At 40.2% G+C, this 27,443-nt stretch overlaps 1 long non-coding RNA gene across 1 annotated transcript; it reads right to left on the bottom strand.

Moving 5' to 3' along the window:
• Positions 1-589: 589 nt before the first annotated feature.
• Positions 590-24,264, bottom strand: LOC101690572. Its single transcript, XR_201423.2, has 3 exons — positions 24,100-24,264; positions 3,130-5,928; positions 590-1,642 (listed from the first exon to the last, which is right to left on the bottom strand). It is a non-coding gene; the product is annotated as an uncharacterized LOC101690572 (long non-coding RNA).
• Between the last annotated feature and the right edge of the window lie 3,179 nt (positions 24,265-27,443).

The raw sequence follows: 27,443 nt of genomic DNA, 5'->3' as shown, positions 1-27,443 counted from the left end.
CTCTAGACCTATTTTCTTTTTAACCTCCAACATCTAACCTATCACACTGTTCAGCAACTCATTTTACTTATCTGTCTCTTTCTGCAAACTTCTCTAAGCCCAAGTAGGGATTGTTCCATTTCTGAATATCCCAGGTCCTGGCACACAGAAGGGGTCCAGGAAATGGTGTGGACGAAAGGCAAGGGTTGGGGGGAGGTTCAGGATTGTGAGGGCCAAAGAGGAAGTATTTTATTAGTTGTAAAATGGTACAAAATGTTCATTTTGTTCTTTTGTTTTCCCTTTGTTCAACATCAACAGCATCCCCTCAACAGTATCCTTCCCCTTTTCCCTCAGAGCCAAGAAAGAATTGTGGTACAGGAGAAAAGAAATCATGGAAGGTGTCTATGAAAGGAAAAAGTGAAAAGTTGCAAATTTCCATAGACTCTACTTATTATTAAAGAAGTTAGGCTCCTCAAGATCAGGGACAATATCTTAGCTATTTTTGCATCTTCATAGCACCTAAGAGCTCCAAAAATTTTGACCATTGTTTTTGAATTTTTCATTAAATTTAATAGAATTTATACCAAAACCTTAATATTGTGCTGTTTTCTACAACCCCTAAAACAAGATGCAGAATTAAGGACCAACTAACACTAAACAAGCAAACCAACCAAAAACAGTGTTGTTTTTTTATTATTTTGTAACTCAGAGGCTATGAACATAGAAGGAGAATGTGAGTGTGTGTGTGTATGTGTGTGTGTGTAAACGTGACTGCCTTCTAAGGAAAGAATTGAGAACATGGACATTATGGCAAATATGTTACCTGAAAAGCTTTTATTTCTAAGGGAAATTTTTTTTTCAAGAAAACCTTTAAGTACCCTTTGAAAGAGTAAAAGTTTTTGAAGGATTTGGGGAGAACCTCTTATGGTAGCCAAATCTTATGACTTGAGTGGGCAAGAGCATGGTCCATGCTACTAGCTTTGAATAAGGGAAGTTTGGATTCTAGAGATATGCACAAGGCTTGAGCAGCAGACTCAAGTGAGAGAGAGTCAGAAGGGTAATGCCACTTGTCAAGGTCCACGAGGCAGGCTATGCAGACTTTACCTTGCAAGGCTGTACTATTCAGGTGAGGTCTTCCCTGCTGGGATTCCCTGAAGACCCTGGCAACCACAAGATGGAAAGAAGCACTGGCTTCTGTGGGATGAAGGAGGCTCAGATGTCAGTTTCTGTGGCCTCTCTGTGGCTAAGGAAGTACAAGTGAAAAGTGGTGGGGTGGGGCAACCCAAGAAGCACACTCAGAGAGGGGAGTCCCTTGAGTGAGGCAGCACTAGCAAGCCTGGGCTGTCTACTATCCCTACCACTCCTGTGATGGCCAATCATTCATTCAGTCTTTAACCAGTGCTGCATTGTAGTTTCTCCTCATGCCTGTTGAATGTATTGCTTTCGTCTTCTGACTGCAGAAACATTCGAGAGAACACTTGAGCTGGAATGTTAGCAAGTTTGGCTGTTCTTCTTCTTCTGACAGGGTCACAGTAACTATCACAACAGAATCATGACAGCATTTTCTGACACGAATCCTTTTTCTCTCTAAGTATACAAAATCATTTTAACTTAAGAGGTTGAGGAAAACTCTGAAGAGTTGCCGTGGTTTAAATAAAATTTGCTGAAAAAAAAATAGAAGAAACCATCTTAATTTAACATACAGAGAGCTATATTTCAGTTCTATCCAATTAGCAGTGTTCAATATTATTAAAATCTGTTGACAAAAAAGCAACAGATGCTCCATTTTCCTTGATGCTAATTAATGAAGTTTTTACCTCTAAAAAATTTGGAGAAACCGGATCTTTTATAATCAAATAGCTCTCGCCTACACAAAATCTACGTCTGGAAAAACATGTAAGTGTGTCAATATTCAAAGAAGGATAATTATCCTTTGAGTTCTCTAGATCTTCATTTCTCTCTCTTAGTGTTCCAACTCAAAACATGTACCAATTCCCATTGAGACAAATAGTAACAATAATTGCACGGTGGAAATTATTAGCTATCTCTGGCTGACTCTTTTATGATTGGGATGGCTCATTGGCAATGCTATAAAATTAGAAGATTGTTATAATTCTAACAAGAAACTTCATTAATTTTCAACCTATAGAGAGTAGATTGGGAGAATGTTCCTTTTTTTAACTTTATGGTTTAGAAAAAAAAAATCTCAAAAACATACAAACTAGAATAATACGGTGAAGGCCTGATTACCCATTTCCCAGGTTCAACAATAATCAACTGTCAGACATTTTTCATTTATAACTCCACACACTTCCCTGTCCCCATATTAGTTTCCTTCATACAGAAAGTATTTTAGTATGGATCACTAAATGGAAGGATCCTTTATTTAAACACAAGCAAAACAGCTCCAGTACATTTTTTCAACTTCTTAAGGTCAGTATAGAAATTTTTGTGATCATCCCATTTTTTTTTTTTAATTTGTTTTCCTTGAGTCAGGAACCAAATGAAGTTGATATCTTGCATTTAGTTGTAATAAACGATTCTAAAATCTTCCTGGTTTACAATCACCACTATTTATTTCTTGCTCAGGTTACACCAGGACTAAACTGGGCTTGGCTGGACTCAAGCGCATGTGCCGTCCAGTCCTGCGGCCCTGGTTGCAGGAGCACCGGCTCTCTGGTGGCACGGTTCTCAGGTTAGAGAGAGCATCAGGAGACACAACCAAACCAGGGAATTGCTCCAGAGGCTTCTGCTTATACAGAATATATGTCACTTGTACTTCCATTTTGGTGCCTAGAGGAAGGCAATGACCAAACCCTAATTCTATGTGGGTTTCAAGCCAATGCCAAAGTCTTTTGTTCTGCAGAAGGTGGGGCAGTGAGGTTTCCATCACTAATGTTTCTGCAGCCCATTGAAAGTTGTGTATGACCTAGTAAATGACGGTAACGTAGAACAAAAGGTCAAAGCATCCTGATTCATTCACACTGGTAAAGACCCATCTCCACCAACCCCTCAAAACCCATCATTTTAAAACTGAAGTGTCAAAACCAGGATTCCAAGGTCTTGGTCCCCCAGTACCTAATACATGATAAAGAAGAGCCTTGGCCACAAGATGCCCTTGCACAGGGATCAGGTACCTGGCCTCCTTACCTGGAGTCATTGCTCCTGCAGCTCCAGTGGATGCTGGTAAATGCCATGAAAAGAAAAAGTAGCTTCTGGGGGAACATACTGAATTAAACCAAGCTCACAGTTTTCTTGGTCACAGGTCTTGAGACACTGATCTGTACTGGGCACATAAGCCTCAAAGATGGGCATACACAGGAGACAAATATACTGGATCCCCAAATATACTGGATCATAGAATTCTGTTTTCAGAGCATCTGATGAAGTAGCATCCTAAAGAAAGTCTTTGAGAAAGTCCAGTTTTCCCAGCAAATGATGATTTCTGAAGTACCTTGGGTTCGAACTTTCTGGAATGTGCCATTAATTCCACCCCTGACCTGGCTGCATCATCTGGCTTCTTTTCAAAGAATCTTAATGTCTGAGTCGTGCTCCGATTTAAGATGCTGATTTAATTGGCAAGTATGAGCCCCAGGGCATAGGCCTTGTATAAAAAAAAGCTCCTCCAGGTTATTCTCATTGAGCCTGTTTTTGAGAATCCTGACCAGAAGAAAATGTACATTTCTTCTTCATTTGCTTCATGCTGCTGATATGACTGGTGATCTGTTTATTTTATCCTCTCTGGGGGTCCTGTGTCCACACATCAGAAGATTGCTTTTATGTACTTTGAGTAATTACTCAAACCAAACCACTGAAAACCACCTCAAACAGCTAGAAACAGGCCGATCATCAGAATTAACTTAGGGCAGTTTGACAAATGCATGTTCCTTGGCCTCACCTACAAACATGCTGATTCAGGGGTGGTGGGATACCAGGAAATCTGTTTTTTCAGAGTTCTTCAGGCAATTCTCATGACCGGCCAACTTTGGGAACCATGGGCCTACTCGATGCAATTCCATCCTCCTCTCCTGGGATGACTCTACTGCTGTCAAGTCCCCAAGTGAAAGCATTGCACTTTGAACTCACAGACTCTATCTGCATAAATATGACATTTTAATAATTCTAAGGAATATTCTCTTCCCGAGCAATATTGTGTCAGTAATAAACATTCATGACTGGTACTACATGATAACCATATAAAGTCTAAGTCCCCATATTTTGGCAAATTTAAGGGGGGGGGGGAAACAGTGTAAAAAGTGCCATAATTTCCATCATCTTTTTCCTGCTAATAGTTACATAGATGTTAAACTCGTCCTGAGTCAGAAGAGATTGACTCGGGGAACTAAATTATTTGGGAGATTTATAGGCCCAAGCCATAAGAAAGTAATAGACATAACACCAACAATTATGGTAGCATAAATAACAGTTATGCCAATGATAGAAATAAACAGATCACCAGTCATATCAGCTCAAGTCCATAAGAATATTTAAAATATTTAATTCGGAATAGGGGATGAGGTCAGGAAGGGCTTTCCCAGCAACTTGACTTTGAGATGAGTTCTTAGCATGTGCAGGAATTAGCTTTATGGGAAGGAAAGGCCCAGCACTACAAATACCTCAGGTACAAAGGTTTGGAGGAAAGGAAAGATAATAGCACAGTTAAGGAGCGGGTAGAGCTTCACCATTCTATGTTTTGATCTTGTCATCCATGAAAGGGAATGAAAATGGTAGCTACCAGATTAGGGCATCATGAAGACTAAATTATGTACTTAAACGCAGAATGCTTAATGCCCGTCCCGCGCTAAGCGCTGCACTCCTATTAGCTAGTGCTATCTGTTATTTGCTCAGTATGATCTTAGAACGAGTCGGGAAAGATGCAACGATCCAATCTGAACATCATTTTTAAGAAAGTCTCTAATCAAAAACCTCAGAGCATAATGCTAGAAAAAGAAAACAATCTATGCAGCTGGGAGCACTATTTAGTACTATTTAGCACTAAACGGAGGCAAGGAGGTGTGGTCTGTACAGTTTTTTAAAAATTGAACTTTTATTTTTGGTCACAGAATGGCATGTTTGTGTTAGAGCTCAGGTCCGATTCATGGCCAGAAGATGACATCTGATGTGCCTCTGATCTCCTCTGCCTAAAGAATGTGTACAGCTGGGTGTTTTCCTTTCCGATCCGGGGAGGGCAGGGGGAGGAGGGGAAGAGACCAGAGCTCTGTGCGTGCAGGCAGCAATTATACTCGGAAACCCAGAGCCTGACAGTCGCTGCTCCTGGGCAATCCACACTGCTTCCTGCCGCTGGCTGCTTAATGCCGCAGAGGTGATGGAACCTGAAGGGAGCGGGCGAACAGGTGGTAATTATGACTGACACAAGGACGGCCTGTGCAGACATGTAACCACGGAACAAAACACCGCAGTTAGCTAACAAGAGATCGGTGGAAGGTTTTTTGCTGGCGCTGTGTCTCCTGTCTGACACTTCTGGAATTGGAGGCAGGGAGGGGAGGCATTGTAAGCCTGGGTATTCAGAGGTATAATAGGCCAGCTGAGCTGATGGGAGAACGCTTAACATTTGTTCCTTTAGCTGTGATTATATCAGCCCCTGTTTTCATGTTGATTGTCCACAGTGCTCTGTGCTGGCAATTTTCCCTTTTGAAAATGTGTCCTCTGGACGCTTTCTTTGATACAGTACAGCTTTCTCACACTCAGCCTTCTGAGCAATTTTCAGATTGTTCATAGATTTCCTGATATGGCGGTTCATAATGTATACAAAAGAGGTTTTTATAACATAGACTGTTTTCTTCTCCCTGTGCCTTGAGGGTTCCATGGAAATACTTTGTCCCTTTTAGAAGATAAGGAAGAGAAGAAGTGGGGCATGCTCCTGATTGGCTCCTCCATTGGTTCCTGCAAAGTTAGTGGGCATCACCTAGAGGAAAGTAACACCCCTGTCTGGGAAAAAAAAAAAAAAAAAAAAAAAGTCACAAATTCTATAATGTCCAAAGAGTGCTGTTGAGGCAGACTTTACCAGATTCCATCCCCATACTAAGTTTCCTTCCCCAAATTTTTGGCCATGCCCTCCCCGGCCCTAATTCATACGATTCAGCCGATTCTAAGCCTTCAGTTTTTGGCCTTGAAGTTGACTGAATTTCTGACGACATTCCAAGGTCCTGTTGCAGCACCCCACGTGCTGGTTGGTGATGAAAATAATTCCTGTTTCTTCTTTAAAGAACTAGATTTAGTCTTTTTCTACATGACCCCGTGACATCAAACAGATGTTTGGGGAGAGAATGAAGATATCTTTAGGTGTGAGTAATAATTTATTAACCCCTTTACATTCTTTTTGACCTGCTCCAAGAATAATCCATTAAAATGCTACCTGAAATAATTAGCATGTTTTTTTGGAAAAGTGTGAATATATTTTAGTATAAAATTGGAATAATTTATATACTATTATAAAATATAATATAATAAATATAATACTCTTCCAATTCAATTTGGAACTTTCTGATCTGTGGGCATATAACATTACAACAATTTTCTTTTTAAAGGCATATGTTGACAGCTCTTTGTGGGACAGTGGTGATAAAGGAGGTCATGCTGATCCATGAGGATTGACAAGGAGTTTTAAGGCCATCCAAATTCAACCTCAATTTCTTTTTTTTGTAAGATTTTATTTTATTTTATGACAGAGAGAGATCACAAGTAGGCAGAGAGGCAGGCAGAGAGAGAGAGGGAAGCAGGCTCCCCACTGAGCAGAGAGCCCAATGCGGGACTCGATCCCAGGACCCTGAGATCATGACCTGAGCCGAAGGCAGAGGCTCAACCTCAATTTCTTACCTTGAACTACAAGCACCAAAATAGTTGGTTTCTGCAAAACAGCTTTTGAATTATTTTTTCTTTAGGTTCCCAGGGACAGTGCCTCCCAAAATCTCCTTCCTAATCCTTTGGGGGTAGGTAGGATCTTCCCCTTACCACCCACCAACTCTCAGATTGCCTGCAACTCTTGTCTTTACTACTTTGCTTTATTCTCTCTCAATCAACTTCACTATCAACCTTCTATCACTAGTGTAAAGAAGCCCCCAATATTCCAACTTAAACCTGACATATAGACTGGTCTTTAATAACATATGGTCCCTTTCATCTTAGATAAACATGTTTCAGAAAAGTTCTCAGTGTCCCAATTACCACTCCTAACTGAAAGTAGTTGTGTTGCTTCAACCATATTCTCCCAACCATTCACATTGTCTTTGATTCCTTCTGTTATTTGAGTCTTCTTTTCTTATACTTACTACATTGGAGATTTTTGGTGTGGAGGAAACAGGAATGGAGACCAACCCTGGTACACTAAGACTGAAGTCCAAATAAAGTAAATTATCAGAGAAGGCCCAGTCTTCAAGGCCCCAGAGCTTGTGACAGGACTGAAACTCTCACTCACCCTTGTGACAAACATTCCTAGAACACAGACAGTGGTCCAGGAGCTGTCCTAGGTGCTCTGAAGACAAACAGGAATAGGAATCCCTGATGCTTTAGTGCTAAGGGGCTAGTTCCCGAGATAAGTCATAAAATAAAATAAGAACAATTTTTATAAGTGCAGTGATGGAGCAGACAAGGGTTTATTATGGGAGCTCTGTGGAAGGACATCTGATTGTGGGACAAGGAAAACGATAGACCAAGAGAGAGGAGGGAATTCTCTGGTCTCCCTCCTCTGACCTGTCCCCTATACCACTGCTGAGCGAATCTTTGTAGTTCAGTACAATTAGTGTGACATCCCCAACACTCCTTAGAGACACGTAACTTAGGTCAAGCCAGGGGATCTGCAAAATTTAACCCCTTTACTTTTATTGTATCTTTATTTGGGGATGACTTGAAATTACATTTTATAAAATATTTTATTGAAGTACCACTCTCCAGGATGCTAACAGAAGCCAACTTTGTATTTTCTCTTACCTTCATTTCAAATAACCTCCCTGGGCTCCCTCCTTCCTGGCCCTGAATGGAATTTCCATTCTTCCTTGAGGTCAAATAACCCCTTCAGATGGTCTGGGCAGGAAGCCTCTCAGTCTCCAGGTTGACTCCCTCTGTTGGGCCCTTGTCTTGCCTGGAGACAGGCCCTCTGTTCTGCCTGAGGGTTGTGCTTCTTGCCAGGCACTTGGGCATCCCTTTCTCTGCCAGCTCCAGCAAGCATGCACCTTTACAGTGTGTGTATTCCCCCAAAGTCCAGAAGACATAGTAAACTGCCTCCTTGCTTCTCTTAAAGCTCCCTTCTTTAGTTGCTTTCAATGAAGGAGAAACATGTCCTCCTCACGGCTCGGGGTACAACACACTGACCACTGTTCCTAAGCAGTCCTCACAACACAGCCCTTTGTAATGACTGAAGGTGAATGGCTGATGCTGACAGGATCCTGGCACACAGTAGAAGTAGGCATGCACATAGCTTTAGAGTGGGAGATACCTGACATCCACCAAGTCCTCCACTTTTGACACCTCAGCTGAATGAATCCAAAAGACTTGGGGACAAGCACCCCATTATATAGGGAGGCAATCTAATCTCACCAGAAGGGACCTAGAGGACTTAGACAGCAAGTGCCTTATTTTCACCAGTATTTGGGGTGCCTTGAGGTGGGACAAAATCATGCTGAAGACAACTAAAATTCCTTTTCCCTACCAAAATCACTGCCACCACCACCAAGCAGCACTTGGCACATACTCAAATTCAGTTCCATAACTCACCCGATGAGAATAAGACTCTATAACAAAATTTGGGGAGCAAATTATTTTGCCTGATTCTGAGTTTACCTAATTCAACCAGACCTAACTATCTAATCTATTTCCTACTTTTTCCATAATCTGAAGTCTTCTTCTCTCTCTCTCTTTTTTTTTTTTTGACCCAAATCTGGTATAAATTGGCCAAATGTTTATACTAGTATCATTCAAAATTCTTACCTCTCTGTCATGTCCTCATATTTATAATGAAGGCTGGTTACCAGTAAGTTAATAAAGAATGGGTAAAATGCCTTTTTATGAACCAGTAGTCACCAAATTTCAGGAACTCGTGTCATGAATTTGAACAAGGTTTACTGGAGTTTATTAGATCCAGGTACTGAAAAATAGATGTTGCAAGAAAGAACAGTTGACCTTTGAACAACATTGGATTTAGGAGTGCTGATCCCCCCAGCACAGTCTAAAATCCATGTATAACTTTTGACTCCCCAAAGCCTCAACTATGGATAGCCTACTGTAACCCAGAAGACTTACTGATAAATACACAATTAATACATATTTTGTATGTTATATGTTTTATACGTTGTATTCTTACAATGAAACAATCTATGAAGAAAAGAAAAATGTTATTAAGAAAACCATAAGGAAAATAAAATACGTTTAGAGTACTATACTGAATTTATGGAAAATCAACCACATATAAGTGGAGTGTGCCGTTCAAACCTGTGTTGTTCAAATGTTAACTCTATTTCAGAATTAAGGTTCTCAGCAGTGGGATTCCAAGGTCACACTTAGGTCCTCTACAGTAAGAATAACAAATAATTAGTTTAATTAGGAGATCTACTTAATACTATTAATGTTAAAGAAGAAATTGAGGACAATTGAGATCAGCGAGAGACCCAAATTCCTATTTTGTTTTGTTTGATGATTTTTGAAGTACATGAAAAGTGAGCCAGGAGAGACCCTATAAGTAAAACATTGGAAAGCAATTGTAATTCTTAGCCTCAAACAGACATCTCCTTCACATAAAACTAGGAAGGATAGAGTGAGGTGGCATATGTAAGGGCTTAAGTCACTTCAGGTCTGAGATTCAAATCACATATTAAATATACTAAATCCCATATGATTAAAAAAACACAAAAGACTTTTGGTCACACATTTCACTTCAGGAAAGCTCCTAGTAAATCTATGTGAGAGAGTGGAGGACAGTTGCCCACTCCTGAGTGCCAGAGCTGCCCCTGGATGCCACCCCACCCGCCCGCCCCGCCTCAAGCCATCACAACCCCTGGGCACACCATGCTGGTGATGATCCCATGCTCCTGCCAAAAGGTGGCTCGCAAGTTCTAAGAAAAGAAATTTAAAGTATGTAAGTCAGAGCTAGAAAAGTTTCTCAGACGTCAAATGGACATCTCTTTCAACTTGGAGAATCAAATATAAAGGATGACGCAGAGGGAGTTCCCGTTAAGACAGAAAAGTGAGAGGAAATGACCTGTGTTTAATCATCTTGATTTGATGACTCCCCTGCTGCCCCACCCCCACCCAAAATACTTGGAATATTATCTAGATCCTCTGTGAAAAAGTAGCCACCGACTGTATTAATTAAATTTGGTTTCAGTTGTCTTTAAAAGTGAGGAATTGTACTCAGTTGAACAAGTCGAAAAGGAAGAGCGGACCTGCAGTTCCAGCTGAAGGAACTTTGCATTATCAGTAAATAAGACAAGGCAGGCAAGATGGTACCACAGGAAGAGCAGGTCTTGGAATTTGTCACTTCATCTGTCACTTAGGATCTGCTCTTGATTCAGTACAACAGAAACTGGCTAACAAACTTGATGTTGTCACATTTCCACTACACCTTCTGCAAAATAGCAGTAAGATCTGCTTTGCAGGATTATATGAAGTAAATAAAACAATCTTTTGGAAAGTGCCTTAGATGTAGTGGTATTCATGTTAGTTTCTCTTTTCCCTTTGCCGAGTGACTTAGTCCATTCAGGCTACTATAACAAACGACCATAAACCGGGTGCCTTCTAAAAACAAATGTCTCAAGGCAGATGTCCATGGTCGTGACACCAGCATGACAGAGTTCTGATGAAGGCCCCCTCCACCTCTCCAGGGCTGCACAGGGCCAACCTCCCGCTGTGTCCTCACGTGGTGAAGTTGGGACAGAGCTCCCTAAAGCCTCTTTTATAAGGATACTAATCCCATTTGTAAGACTTCACCCTCATAACCTAAGCACCTCCAAAAGTCCCCTCCTCCTAATATCACCGTCTTTGGGGGTTAAGATTTCAACACATGAATTTGTAGGGGGGTACACTCAGACCATAGCACCAAGGAAACATGTGGCTGGATTCTGCATATGTAAGTCAATCTTACCTTCAGTTCGGCCTCCATCTGTCCCAGGAATTCTTGATCTGGCTGCACATTAGAATTACTTGGAGCAGATTTTTTTAAATGCTGGTGCCTACCTTTGACCCCAGACCAACTAACTAAGATTCTCTGGGAATGGGCCTGAGGCAATGGTATATTTTTAAAGTTCCTCCAACTGCTTCTGATGTGCAACCAGTGTTGAGAATCACTATTGACTTCTTTGAGCTGTTTCTTAGCAATGTAATTTATTAGAATATTCATTCTTCACTTTCCAATATAGTAGTCAGTAGCTACCTGTGGCTATTGGACACTTGGAATGTGGTTTAGTCTGAAATCAAATGTGCTGTAAGCATAAAGAAAACAACAGATTTGGAAGACTTGATATGAAAAGAAGAATGTAAAATATATCATTAATCATTTTTATATTGACTGTATGTTGAAATGATAATATCTTGGCTACTTTAGATTAAAATAAAATATATTTCTACCATTTATTTCACCTGTTCCTTTTACTTTCTTATGAGAGTACTGGAACATTTTAAATTCCCTATGTTTCTCATATTATGTTTCTGTTAGTGAACATGGCTCTAGATCAGTGCTTTTTATAAGAGGACCCCTAAATCAGAAGTGCCAGCATCAACTCGTAGTTTGTTAGAAATGCAGATTCTTAGGCCTGACAACAGACCTACCATATCTGAGACTCTGTGAGGCCCAACCATGTACTTTAGCAAGGCTTTCAGGTGATTTGAGAACCACTGCCCTAGACGATGGTCAAATCATACATTCCTTTGCATCGGAGTTTCCTTATTGTCTTCCAAGCGGTCTATAATTTGGGAAAAAATACCAAGTGACACTTCTCAGGGACTTTCTGTGTGAACGTAAAGACAAGAGTTCATTAAACCTAAGAGCAGCAGCTTCTTTATGGATACAAGGAAAATCCTTATTGAATTAAAAAATTAAAGATATACAGTGGTATTTTAAATTTTAGATTCTTGGGGCACCTGGGTGGCTCAGTTGGTTAAGCATCTGCCTTTGGCTCAGGTCATGATCTCAGAGTCCTGGGATTGAGTTCCGCTCAGCACAGAGCCTGCTTCTCTCTCTCCCTCTGCCTGCTACTCCCCTTGCTTATTCTCTCTCTCTCTGTCTCTCAGATAAATAAATAAAATCTTGAAAAAAAAAAAAAACTGGATTCTTGACATTCTTGAATCTCTTCATATTTTTTATATTACCTAAAAATTTATTGAGAACCTGTTAACTATCAAGTTTAATATAGAAGACCACCTAAAACACAGAACATGAAATTTGTAGGGCCCCAGACATAATCGTCAAAAAGGTGTGGATGGTTTCTGTTCAGGAGATGATGCCCCCAGCCTCTGACATATTTACTTGCCCCTTGATCTGTATATTCATGCTCATAAACTCTCCTAGGTTTTTCCAGTGTTCAATCTCATCTGTCAGCCCTTTTGTCGAGTCTTCTCCAAAAAGAAAAAGAAAATAATTCAAGGTCAAACAACTCCCTAACCACCAGTAGTTTAACTTAATTTATCTGAAAGGAGTTTTGAATTCTCAAAAATAAGCCTAAATTGGAAGGTAGCAAATTAAACTTTGACATTCAGTGAAACTAAGAGCTGTGTCCTTCTAAACTGAAAGAACAGGTGTTCCGAACATATCTGGAAGCTCTCAGGGGTCACAGGCAGTCAACAGGCAGTAAGAACCAGGCACTCTGCCCAGCCCGCGGGGGGATGAGCCTCCTGTCCCCCAGGCACACCAGTGGGAATGGAAGCAGCTGGACTTGACTATTCGTGGAGGTGGAGGGCATGACAGACCCAAAGGGAAATTTCCCAAATGAAAGGAGACAAGGGATAGAGCTCACTCGTCCATAATTTTGTACAGATCATAGTGCCTGGAATATTTCACCATGCAAATTAATAGTACGAGAACAATAAATATGCGGGTTTGGTTTTATATGATTAAACAAAGCATAAAAGTGGCAGAAACAGACCTACTGGAAAACTAATGCCATGGTAATGGCTAGGAAATCTTAATCCAATGGCTATCTGTTAAAAGCTATGGGAGTTGTAATTACAGAAAGATAGTGGGTTGTGAAAATTCAACCACACAACACCAAAAAAAACCTCATGTTTCACCTGAGTGAAATGAAAATGCAAACACTATCTATGCTAACTCTAAAATACTATTAATGTTACTCTGGTTCTTTTAAAGATTTTTCTAGAATTTTAGCCAGGCACTATCGAGTAAGAGTTAAAAATCAGGCTCTTGAACCAGCTGTGAGATCCTGTTCCGCCACTTGCAAGCTTTAGGATCTTTAAGAAGCTAACTTCTCTAACAGTTTTCTCTCTTATAAAATGCCAGGCATTCTGTGGAGCTGCTAATAGAATTATAACAGATCGGTATTTTAAATGTTTAATCTATTACTGAGAGCATAAGAAGCACTCAATAAATGGTAGATCTTACTTTAAAACTATTGCCAACATCAGTACAATCCCTATTGTCATTTCCAAAATGCATAAACTCACACATATCAAGAAGGGAATCAATATTTTTTAAATGTCTATTGCAAGAAATGTACCATGTTGATAATTATTTTACCCTTAACAACATATCTAAAAATAGGTGTTACTCTCTTCCTTTTACTGGTGGGAAAATAAGGCCCAAGAATGTTAAACAATTTGCCCAAGATCACACAGGGAGAATGGAAGAGAGACAGAAATTTCTACCCAAATCTAGCTCGCCCTAAAAATCTCTTCTTTTCACTCTTTTCACTGTATTGTGTAGTCTACTTGGAATCCTTATCATTGAGCAGGAAAAAAAAATATATATATATATTTATATATATATATATATTTCCTACTATAGCTTTTTGCAGGGAGGGGATATTTTTTTATTTTTATAGATAGAAAATTAAATTCTAACCAGAATGAACAGAAGTGCTATTCATGTGAGAACTAGTGAGGCTTTTTTAGCTTTTATTTGGGCCATCTGACACATAGGGCCCTTGAACTCTGGGCTAATATTGGGTTTTATCCAATGGCAACAGGAAACCCGGTTCTCAAGAGAGCTGGTACATCAGAACAGATGCCCAGTAGCATATATGTTTAATTTTAACAAATAGTTTTTCATAACTATAGGATTTTCTATATTTATTAAAAAAATCTGGCACATGAGAAAATATCAAATTGTGCTATTCCACCTCCATATGTGCCAGTTATCTATAAATATAGAAATGCAATAATTATCGCTGAAACTGTTACTTGTTAGATTTTTGAAAACAGATAAATTATGAATACGAATTTGAAAAATAGTTAAAGGAGTTAAGAAATGGATAAGGATCCAGAATCACTGACTTTCTAAATCAGAAAGGACCCTGGAAGCCACCTAGTCCAACAGCCAGAGGAGGTGTTTGAGTGTGCTCCACCATGTGATTTTCAAGCCTCTGCTCAAACACCTGCAGGGACAGCAAGCTCACTACCTGTGTGGGCTCCCACTGGCTTTTGGATCACCCAATTTGTTGAAAATTCCTTCTTTATGTTTATGCGAAGTCTATTAATACTAATGCTGCTGTGAATGAAGCCACACTACATGTCAGGCACGATATTAGCAGTGTTAGGTTCATTACATCACAGAATCTTTAACACGTGTGATGAGATGCTCATATGTTCCCATGAGACACATTAATCAAGGCACCAAACATGACAAGTCTCATGAGTGGCCTGGTCTGTCAGGTTCTTCAGACTGCTCTTTCCATTGCATAGGAAGGCTTGCAGGTCCCAGGTGGTGCTGGTACCAGACTGCCTCCCTAGGGTAGCACAGGGCAAGTTCAGTCCTGTTTCCACAGGACATCTCCTCAGATACATTACTGACATTCATTATGTCTCCACAGACATCCTCTTCTCTGGGTTCAATATCCCTGATCCTTAATTTTGTGCACATAATAAAACTTTGTGTTTCTTCACCTTTCTGGGAACTCTCCTATGGATACATTCTAAACTGTCAATTTTCCTTTTCAACCAGATGACCAGCAAGAATGAACTGAGAAGTGAAAAACAGACACCCATCATGTCCTCGACTCCAGATACCCTAGTTCCATCATGGCAAACTTCAAGCTTTTCTAACAAGCCCCTATTACCATCAACTTCTATCATCCTTAGAGTCAACAAAACCCCTGAGTCTTTCTTGTTATGGACCCTTCATTAACACCACCTTTCATGCTGGAAAATTTTCTCACTATGTGATTCCCATGGCAGGCAGATGCTTTATATACATTCCCCTACCTGGCTACGGCATTTGACCTAAAGTGGTCCTTCAAAGTGGACCTTTAGGCCTTTAGTGGCCTAAAGAGTCCTTCAAAAGAATTTATTTAACTGGGGCAAGATAATTATTTTATTTCTATTGACTCAACTAGAAACATGTGAGTCTGAGAGCTGTTCAAGGCCAGAGTTCTTTCCTCATAGAGAAAACAAACAAACAAAAAAATTCACGAGGAGAATCAGAAATAAGACAACTTGATAAAGTCCTAACAGCACTCAAGTTCCAAGCCCTCATTGTTTGCTTGTAAGAGCCAAAACCTCCCTCTGTGGTGTCCATGAAAGTGATGCTTCCATCCCTTGCAACTGACTAATTCACTACCTACCGTGTCTCTGCTTGAAGAGTTAGTTGGCTTTTGGGATCTATATGCTGATACCTGCATCTCTTTAATATTCTTAAATTCAGATCATGCTTCCAGCTTATAAAATTCTTTGGACTCCTAATATTGTTATCCCTTCTAGCTTCATGTCATCTACAAACTTGATCATTTAGCTAGCAGACCTCTCACCCAAGTATTTTATAAGAAGTGTAGAGCAGGGTAAAATCATACCATGATCCTGAGGTCAGCTAAGAGAATCACCTGTCAAAATTGAATTAGTCTATCACTCAGCAATATCCCCACGGCTTAGCTGTTCAGTTAGTAAAGAACTGAGTTCAAGTGTTGCGGTTCTAGAGTGAATTTATAGTGCCAACTCCCAGCACCCCAAAACAACCTTTCTTCTCTATGATTCAGCATTCCCATCACTGAAGTACCTTCCAGGACTGCAAAGCATAACAGAAACAAATAGCAATGTAATTTACAAAAATCACTCATTGGGTTGAATAGCAAGACACAAGGGAAAATCCAAGACTTGGAGAGATCTAGTTCTCATTTTACAGATGAAGAATCCAGGGTCAAGAGACCTGGGTCTTGTCATTCAGGTTGCTAAGTATTTAAGTTCTTTTTTTTATTAAATAATGAATATGAAGAATTAAAATGCTTTTCAGCATCTATTGAAATAATCATGGTTTTCCTTACTCAGGTATGTGTCTTTTTCAATATAAGAAAATAATTCCTCTTAAAGCTAGAACGTGGCTGACCTTGATGACAGATTATCTGGGAGCGGGGAAAGGATGCTGAAAGTGGAAAGACAGTAAAAGTATGAGGAATAACCAAAGATAAACGTAGACTTTTCAAAACTGCATGGTGTCAGCTTTCCCTGGGCTTTGCCCCTATGCACAACAAAATAGTGAACAATGAACAATCATTGTGGTCTCATAAGCTTGAATATAAATCACTCCAATTCCTTTGGATGAATATAGATATGATCACACCTACTTTACAGGGCTGGTGTGAGGCACAAATGGCTACACTGTGTAAAGAATACTGCCCAACTGTGGGTACATAGTAGTTTCTCAATAAATTTAGGTGCCCTTCCCTCCCACTTTATGTCTTCTTCTGACAACATGTAAAAAGGCATAAAAATTTCACCTTCACTTTGGAGAAGTAGGAACAATACAATTCAAGTTTCTGAATGGCTAAACAAAATGTGGTATTTACAGAGACTAGACTATTATTCAATCACAGAAAGGAAATTCTTCCACATGCTCCGGCATGGATGAATCTTGATGACATTATGCTCAGTGAAATGAGTCAGTCACATAAGGACAAATACTGTGTGACTCTACTTCCACGAGGTACTAGAGTAGTCAAATAATAAATAAATAAATAATAAAGGCAGACAACAGAAGGGTGCTTGCCAAGGGCTGGAGGATGGGAGGAAGGGGATGTTTAATAGGTACAAAGTTTCAGTTTGAGAAGATGAAAATATTCTGGAGAGGTGTTGGTTACACAACAGTGTGAATATTCTTCATGCCACTGAATTGTAGACTTAAAAATGCTTAAGTTGGTGGATTCTATGTTATGCATATTTTACTTAAAAAAAAAAAAAACCTTACCACTTTATTTTATTTCAAAGAGTTTATTTATTTATTTGAAAGAAACACAGAGAGAGCAGGGAGAGGCCAGAAAGAGGGAAAGTCTTAGGCAGACTCTGCACGGAGCGCAGAACCCCACACAGGTCTGGATCTCATGACTCTGAATCCATGACCTAAACCAAAACCGAGAGTTAGACGCTTAACCAACTGTACACTCAGGTACCCCAAAAATCTTACCACCTAAAAAAATTAAGTTTGTGGATTTTTCTGAGTGTCAACATTTTTTTAAATATTATTATACAATGGATTATTTGTTTCAGGGATACAGGTCTGTGATTCATCAGTCTTACACAATTCACAGCACTACCATACACATACCCTCCCCGATGTCCATCATCTAGCCTCCCCATCCACCTACCCCCTCTGCTCCAGCAGCCGTCTATTTCCTGAGATTAAGAGTCTCTTGTGGTTTGTCTCCCTCTCTGTTTTCATCTTGTTTCATTTTTCCTCTCTTCCTCTATGATCCTCTGCCTTACATATCAGTAAGATCATGTGATAATTGTCCTTCTCTGATTGACTTATTTTGCTTAGATTAATACACTCTAGCTCCATCCACACTGTTGTAAATGGCAAGTTTTTTTTTTTATGACTGCCCCAATTTCAAATTAAAAATGTAACCTGAGGATTTCTAAGTATTATATCCCTCATCTAAAAGAGTGCACAGTCAGCTTCATTGGGGTCTTGTGGCAAAAATACCTTTTGGCTGGAAGACTAGAGCATGAGTGCAGAATCAGGGTCCACTGTGAAGAGGGGGTGAGCACCCATGTCCAAGAATCTGCAGCTGACAATAGCCTACAGAGCCGCTGCTGTTCTGAGTTCAGCAGTGCTAATCCTTGTGGCTCTAGAAACTTCTACTGACTCCTCTCTTCTCAGTGTTGATTCTGAGGCTGAGAGATAGTAAAAACATCAAGACTCATCTTTTGTATTTTCTCATTCAACACATTCTAGTTTCGGGATTGTAATAATATTTATCATCATCATAAAAAAAGCACGTCAGCTAACATCTTAGTATTAAGGAAAAAAACCTTACTGGTAAAATCCTGATCCATGTGGCTCATGGTAATCACTAGCTCCTCTGAACTCTTAGCACCTAACTGTCTGCACTATTCAATTGACATTTGTCATTTGGGCTTTATGACATATCTTTTTTTTGTTGTTTTGTATTGTCGTCTATCACCGACTCAGATTCAGTAGATTCTCTAACAAAATTTGACATCATCATTGCCTTGGGGTTGATTGTGCATCCCTTGGCTATAGAAGAAAAACACATACAGACCTTTTCTGTTATTGTTCAGCATATTTTCTCTGGATTTGCTGTCTAAATCCGTGTGATCTAAAATTGCCACTTAATATTTGAGACCTCCATCCTCTCTCTCCAAACTGCTGCCAGAATTATCTATTTGAAATGCAAATCCTGTCATGTAGCTTCTATGCTTAAAATCATCCCATTCATCCATTTCCTTAATACATATTTTTTGAGCAATGACAAAGTGGAACATAGCCAGGCCCTGACTTGGTTTTTGGGGATACGCAGATGAGAAGACATATTCCTGGCCTCAAGGAGCTCAGGGTCTTGTCAAGAGACTGCAGTATAATGTGGGTGCTAACAGCAAGAGTAGAGGGCACCACAAGACAAAAAGAGACATGAGGTGTGGGGGTTTAGGAATGGTTGTGCAGAAAATGCACCTTCCCACTGATTAATACTTGATACGGGGATCTCCATTTCCCCTTCGGTTCTCCTTGCTTCCTTTAGACTTCAGTACTAGAAGGCTGAAATTAGGTATAGCCATCAATGTCAGCAAGAGAGAACCATGGAGAGAGCACTTTTGAGACAACTGACAGTCCACGATAAGATATTTTCAATATACATTAGACAAAGAACTCTGAGAATATACACAGCATTACTATATCCATAAGGAAAGCCCAAGCAACCCAATTTTTTCAAAGTGAACAAAACTTTTGGACAGATACTTTGTAAATGAAATATCCAAATGACCATTAAGCACAAGAAATAATGCTCAGTGCAAGATGGTATTTTCATCAGGAAAATGCAAAATAAAACCACAATAAGATATCACTACATGCTCACCAGGACGGCTAAAATTTTAGATGACTGAAAATACTAAGTATTGGTTTAAAAAAAAAAAAGGTAGAACATCTGAATCCCCCCTCCATTGCTGATGGATTTAATAATTATTATGAAAATGTTTTGGCAACGAACAAGACTGGTATAAGAATATTTATTGCAGTTTTTCTCATAAGAGCTAAGACTTGGAAACATTTCAAATGACCATCCACAGTAGAATGGGTAAATATGATTTAGTTATATTCATATAATGGACTAGTAAGTAGCAATAAAAAAGAATAAAATTATGTTTCAAGCAGCATCATGGTGAATCTCACCAATATAATGTTGAATATAAAGTGAAATACAAAAGGTAATCTATGCAGATAAACAAAATAATGGTAAGCTTCTGGGGATATTTACTAGGAAAAAGCATGATGAAGTTTTCTGGAATGCTGGCAGTATTCTATAAGTTGATTTAGATATGTGTATAGGAGGGATTTCATCAAGTTGCACCCTTATTATTTGTATATTCTATTGTGTATATATATTATGCCTTAATAAGATTTCCTTGTTTAAATCATTGTTACCTTTGAGCTTTGGGTATCTTAGTGGGACTACCCTCCAGCTGTCAGGGGCTCCACATCTGGTCCAGTGCCAGACCTGCAATTGGAGGCCCCTCTGTCCGTAATAAGATAGAAGAGTTTATACCAAATACCCAAATCTGGGAATCCAAATTATTTTCTATATATGCATCGAGAATTTAAGATGTTCTAAGGGATCGCATAGCTTTTGTGATCTTCCTTCCATGGTCATAGAAGAAGCTACAAGCTATTAAGGACCATCATCAATGGACAGCTTTTTGCCTGATCCAAGCAAACTTGTAAGGAGAATTTTGATCAGGAGGGTTTCTTCCCAATAAACTTAAAGAATGCTCTTCTCTGTTCCACATTGTTCCCTTGAATATATAAAATATTGGGCATCAAGTCAGGGGACACGGCCCAGATTTTCTCTTATAGGGGAATTCTGCTGCCAAATGTAGTTGGGCAAAAGTTTGTTACAGGAATTCCAGCTCTCTGACCAGCAGAGGTTGAATGGTCTCCATCTTCTTAATTGAATGAGAAAATATCTGTAAATCTCAAATGCTGCAGCAGTGTCTCCAAGAATGGTTCCTCACTTAAAAGTAGTCATTATTGATTGGGCTGTGTCAATTCCAGTGCCTTCCAGAGCGGATACAATTAGAACAATAAAAGCTGAGGACACAGTTTTTTGGTGACATTACTGCCTCACAGGACTTTCTCGTCTGCATCGACTGAGTCAGTAGAAGATAAAAGCATCGAGTTCAAAAGATCTGAAAGCATCCAGACTGAAACACCACAGGAGAATTAAATAAGGCTCCGTGTGTCCCATTAGGAAGTGCCTTCTAGTTGCGAGCAGAGCCACGCCTCCCTCCTCCATCCGCACCGTCTTTCCCCCTCTCCACCTCTCTTCCCAGCCCCAATAGAGCAGCAAGTATCCCTTATGACAGACGTCTGCTCTCCATAGATCTTAAACACATCTTCAAATCGGGGTCCAGACAAAAATACTAAAGAGAGAAAAGAATTGTGTTACCGATCATTGCCTATTTTATCCTTGCTTACATTTCCTTCCTGTCTGGGAGACAGAAAGATCTCTGCATTCCTAGAACCAGAAAGACTCCAACATCCATCCCCCTCCTTAGGTGAACCTCCCATAGATGGATACTGGCTTCCAATTCAAAACCTGAGATCCTGATGTGAATTTAACCCAGGTATATTTTCATCATTATTAGACTACCATAGTAAAAAGAAGGAGGAGAAATCTTGGGGTAGTTTTGCCAACTCTAAGAACAGTACAATGGGCTTTGTTTGTCATTGTGTCACCATATGCCTCCTATTCTTGATTTTTCTCTTTACTGGTCCAGGGCTCCTTCTTTTTTTAGGTACCTCCAAATAATGTATGGAGTGCTTCAAGCGGGCCCAAGTAAACATTGCTAATGCTTTTATTATACAAAGGTAATAGCTTAAGATGTGATATTTAAGAGAGATCAGGGGGACACCCATGGTTTTACCACCAAATACTTTCCTACTATTCCGTTCTCTGGGTTTCATGAAACAGGCACTCAGAAGATCAACCAGCCATCTGATGAGACCAGTGGTACCACCCACTGACAGAGTCCCTCTCTGATTCATAGTATCTTAGGTGAAGTCTGAATTATCAGTCTCGACCAGAAGGCAAAAGGAATTTGGACTAAAACGACATGAATAATACATACCGTACCAAGAAAATAACAGAGCTGAGCCTTGATGCAGAATTCCAGAGCTATAATTTCTAGGATATGCAAGGGAAGTGGCATGAATAGATCAAGGCACACAGAGATAACACTGAAGCATCTACCAACTCTGTACTAGCCCCGCAGTCAGGCTGTCCAAGGCCTTCTGGTCCTACTGCAAAGCTGACCAACACATCTGTTCATACAAGGCTTTGAAGTTATTATTTTGTAATTTGTTTTCTGTAATTACAGAATTGATAGAGGTTCTCAAGATACGTCGGGATGGGAATTATCAGTTTGCATCTGCCTGGTTTTGAATTTTCCAGGGGAAAGGGAAGAAGGCAGAAGTGACCAGCTTGGAAACTATTTTCTGACCTGCTGAAAAGTCTTCTCTGCTTCAGCAAGACCGTTGCATGCCAAGTGCCATGCCGGATTCTGGAGATAATGACTTCACTTTCTGATAGCTTGAACTTGAAATATCAGAAGACAACTGGAAATACTAGAGGGGGAGTTCCTGCATGAGGTCAGTCCTGGAAGTATGATCTTAAAATCACCATGGGAAAGACAATGTTGAAAACACAGAAGTAAATAATACTGCCCTGAGAGAGCTTGTAAAATGAAGAGCGAAGGGGTACCAAAGGGAGAGTCGACGTGTAAGGAGAGGATAAAGGGAAAGGAGCCAGCAAGAAGAAAATGAATGTATGTCAAAGACATGGGAGCAAAATCAGGAGGAAAGAGCTTCAAGGAAGGAAACTAAGTATTAGTATCAAGCTGTAGGGAGACCAGGTAAAAGGAAGATGAAAGCAGATGATCCAATTTGATCTGACAATTAAAGACTGATCACTGCTGACAATTTCTACAGAAAAGTCTGGAGTGGGATGGTCAGGGGCAGAATCAAATCATGTTGATGAGTCAAGTATAGGTCAAGAAATAGAGGCATTTGTTTTAAAGGGAGTTTGAAAAGGATAATAGCTGAGGGAGACACAGAAGTTTTTGTAGATTTTTTTTTTCCTAAGATGAAGGAGATCTAAGTATGTTTGTAGCCAGAGGGGGTAGGAGCCAGTGTAGAGAAAGAGTAATCGAAGATTTAAGAAAAAGAGGGAATAATTCATGTAGCAGAGACTTTGGGGAAACAAAAAGAGTTAGGATCAAGAGTCCACAAGTGCCTGGGTTAGCCTGCAAAAAAGTGAAGTAAGGAAGGGAAAAATAAAAAAACCAAGTAGGTAAACCAGAGAGCAAGGGGTAGACAGAATTCTTCCAGAAAGGTTCATTCAGGTTGTTGGGGCAGGGGTATGGGGGGGACAAAGCAAGGAGAGAGCTGACAGGCTCCATGGCTGTTCTCCCCAGTGAGGAGGGAGAAGGAGAGGATAAGGGAGGGAAGGCACAAAGAGGAGCCCGTAATCTGAAAGCAGCAGGCTGAGATGATTTCAGGGGTAAAAGTGTGATATATTTCTGGACGTAGTCATGGCAAACACCAGCAGGTTCAGTAATCCTATGGGAAATGCAGAGCCAGATAGACAAGGAGGGTGGGAAATCAAATGCTTTAAATCAAGATTTGGAAACAAGTATGAAATTCACTGGACATGACCATAGTGAGAAGCACACCGCATGGCCCAGTCTTATTTCTCCAAATGAGGATCAACACCGATGTTAACCTGGAGAAATGTCAGAGGTGGGCTTGGAGGGTTGAACGCAATAATGTCACAATAAGGGTCAGACCTCCCCACTCACCCTACCGGTCCCGGGCCTCCAATACCCCTTTGCAGGTGTGTATTTGAAACACGAAGTGCATTTTCTGTCTTTCCTCTTCATTTTGTTTTTAATCCCGTTTTAATATTTTTTTTCTCATTTAAGAATGTTTTTATATAACTTCTCATTTACTATCTCTCTGCAAAGCCTTACACTCGAGGTTGGTTGCTGAGAATTAGCAAACTGGGGGAGAAAAAAGAAAAGATAGGACAGGAAAAAGTCCTGTGACCTCAGGTCTCCCAACCTCAATCCATCCTAAATCCAGATACAAATCCTTTCCCCGGAATTGGCTTCCCCTCCCCAACTCAAGGATGAGGAACACCAACCGTCAATCATCCATCCATCATGATTTCATTGGAAGATATTTTTCCTCTCATCCATTCTCACCATCTTTGTCCTCCGTGTTTTAACTCACCTATCATGCCCATGACCTCCCTTTCAGGAAATGAAAAGTCATGCAGAAGCTTTGGGATGACTCTGCTGAGCTTCAAAATGAACAATCCCGCCAATCACCCCAATAATTATTTGAGATGCCAAGGGGCTCAAGAAACTGGGACTGGGTAGGGGAAACTGGCTCTCCTTCCTCCCCACAAACCCACCAGACCACAGCTAAATCATTTCACTCACCCCCAGGGTGTCACCAACGCGGGGAGTGGCCCCCGAAAGACCCGCTCTGACAAGGCAACCGCAGGCCCTCCAGCCCAGGCGTTCCTCAGGCAGGAGCTGACATCGCATCTCCCGGACTCGCACGTTTTCCTCTGCGGGGCTGTCAATCGAGCGCCTTTTGTGACAACTAAATTTACTGGAAAAAAAAAATCAAAATTATTTCAGTGGCAGCCAGCTTCTGAAATTTTCCAAATGTACGTTTTTAGCTCTCTATTTCCCTTAAGCCATATGATGTCATTTGCCTCTCAATCCCCGAGTGCCAAAAATTCTGCTTTCATATCTTTGAAATTTGCCAAACTATAAAAACCTCAGATCTCAGTTTGGGTTTTTATAACCCCCCTACACCCAAAAATGCAAAAATTACTTTCTCTACTTTTCCAAGTAAGAATATCAATGACAAAAAAAAAAAAAAAATCACAGTCACAAATCCATGAACTCTTACAATGTTCCCCCATTTGGGCTAATGGGCTGTCTTAATTTTATTCAGAATTTTCATTTCAATAGCTTGTCAACTGCTATTCCAGGATATACCTAAACTCCTGAAGGTCTGGACTTGACAGGTAACGGAGAGACTGATTTTCAAATGCAGTACTTTGCTTTAGGATGTATTCATTAGTGATTTTTGAAGTTAGCACATTTTCCCACTGATATGGAAGTTTCGTAGGTTCTTGTTATATATTTACTGAAGCTTTTTAGTTGACCTAAAAGAGAGGGAGGAAAAAAAAAAAAAAAGGCCTTCATTCTACTTCCCTTTCTAATTACAGTCCCATTTCCTTAGCAAGTCCTTGAAAAAAGAATTCCCCAAGTCTCTAATCATCTCTCTAGTTGTAATCTCCATAATTGTGTCCCTTCCAGATTCCTTCCTGGCACAGCCCAGAGAATGATTTGCTCCATGTGGTTAAAAATCTTTTATTTGATGCCAGTTAGGACTTGTTTTCACGGCTTGCCTTCTTGGGCCTTAATGCTACACTGATGCGACTGATCACTACAGGCTTTTGACACCCGCCCTTGTGCTATTACCTTATTGTAGGGGCAAACTAAAGCCTGCCCACCAGGAGTAAGTCTCTGGGGTCCCATCAGGCTACAACCTCCTCCCCATTTTTCTTTTACCTACGTCGTAGATCCGTTCAATGTAAAAGTATCATGAAGAGAACTATTTCTCCCCTAACACCAGCTCAAATAGAAAATCAGGGTTCACGGATTTTAATACATTCTTAAATGAGTGATTCCCAAACTCAGGCAGCTGTGCTCCCCAACCCTTCTCCAAGGGACATTTGGCAAAGTCTAGAGACATTTTCATCACAACTGGGGGAGGGCCTCCTACTGGCATCTGGTGGGTAGAAGGAAGAGATGTTGTTTAACACCCTGAAATGTCCAAAATAACCTCCAATCACAAAGATTTATCTGGACCCAAATGTCAATAGGAGGAGGTTGGGAAATCATCACCCAGCCACGGCAATGAGGCCACTAAGACTGTTTCTTAGACATTTCTGCACCCCTGGCCCCTGGAAGACTATCTGGCATATGAGAAGCCTATTGATTTTTAAAAAAAAAAAAAAAAATGCTCCCATCAGTCTTTCAAAGATTAGTAATCTTCAATAGTGGGAATTGTTACTTATAATCTGACTAGAATTCTTTTTCCTGCAAATTAGAACTTTTCTTCCTTGCTCTGTCCTTAGTGAAGGTGGAAAACAGCTGTACGCACTCTTCTGTATCTTGGCATTGGGATATGGAGTCTGGGATATGGAGTCTGGGTATGGGAGGGGACAATTATATTCCTGAAGATTCCTACCTCTCAGGGGATTCTACCAAAGATAGCCTGGGACTGACAAGTAGGCCCTCTTATGCCTAGATTAAGACCCACATAAAGGAGAGGGACATTCTATCCTAATTAAATACCAAGAAGTATCTCTCAGGAGGTGGGAGCTACCTCCAGGTATAAGAAAGTCAAAGGACAGTGTTATGGACAATGGTTTAGAAGGACAGCTCTGATGGTGTCCTTGTAATACCCTTCCCAGCCAGTCCCTGGGATCTAAGATCTTGAAAGAAGGCGTTGTAACTGAAACCATGAGCTCAGGGGCCTCTGAGTAACATGACGGCCACAACAGCAAACAGAATTGGCCACAATGAGAGTCTGAGAGGGAAGTGAAATGGGAAGTGAGAGCCAAAGCTGGGGAGGAGCACTCCAGAAGGAAGCGTACAGAGGGTCCAGCAGGGGCACAACTCTGTGGACTGTTCTCTAGTACCACCGGGTGGCTTTCCAGAAGCTTTAGAGGCTTCATAGCCTCTTAGCGTTGCAAAGTCCAAACTGACCCCAATTACACGGTGTCCCTGGGAGTGCTCCAGGAAGCAGCACCAGGGTGAACCCCGAACCCTACAGGCCTCTCACCCTAGGCTGTGGTAGTACTTAGATTCTAAGATACTCCAGTGTCATGCTGGGACCTCTGATGTTTTAAAATATTGTTAAATCATTAAGCCTCACAATCTCTAGGAGCCTGAATGTCATTCTGAGTCATATGATCACTAAACTGATGCAGCAATATTCTCCCTTGCTAACTACTATTGACATCTTCCCTAATAGGTGATACAAAGATTTTTAAATTTTTAAATGTTTAATTATATGTAAACATATAATTTAGTTATATATGAATATATATGATTATACATGAATGTATAATTAAGTTATATATTATAGATATTATCATATTATATATAATTTGATTTCATATTATAATGTATGATTTATGATATAATGTTTAATTAAATTATATATGAATATATAATTATATGTGAATATATAATTAAATTATATATTATTATATGTTATTTGTAAAATTGTACTACATACATAACATACCTATAATACATATCTATCTGTGTTAAATTATGGTTCTGTACCAAACGCCTCCCCAGCACAGCCTTTGGATGCCTAGATTAACTGGCTTGGGTTCCATGTCTTTTACATACATTGATCATGGCCAGTTAATTATGAGGAAAGAAGTTCCAGTTAATTATGAGGCCTTCTTTCTACATACATTGCACAATTCACCTGGAGAGAATCCAAGTTCTGATGGCTGATATTATTGGATCTTTCTCTGCATTAGAGTTCTTCCTGTGTCTAGGAATTTCAAGTAAGAAATTGCCTGTTATTCCTCCTCTCTCTCTCTCTCTTCTGTCTTGCCTCTTCCTTCCTTCCCCTTTCATTAACCAAGCCTCCCATCCTCTCCAGAACTTTTCTGATCACTTCTTCCTGCCTCCCTCCCACCCCAGCCACCACCACCAGCCTAGTATTTGTGATAGTCCTG

This window comes from Mustela putorius, unplaced genomic scaffold (genome assembly GCF_011764305.1).
Source record: "Mustela putorius furo isolate JIRA1106 unplaced genomic scaffold, ASM1176430v1.1 tig00000450_pilon_pilon_pilon, whole genome shotgun sequence".
Taxonomy (NCBI): domain Eukaryota; kingdom Metazoa; phylum Chordata; class Mammalia; order Carnivora; family Mustelidae; genus Mustela; species Mustela putorius.
This window is presented reverse-complemented; position numbering and strand designations above follow the sequence as displayed.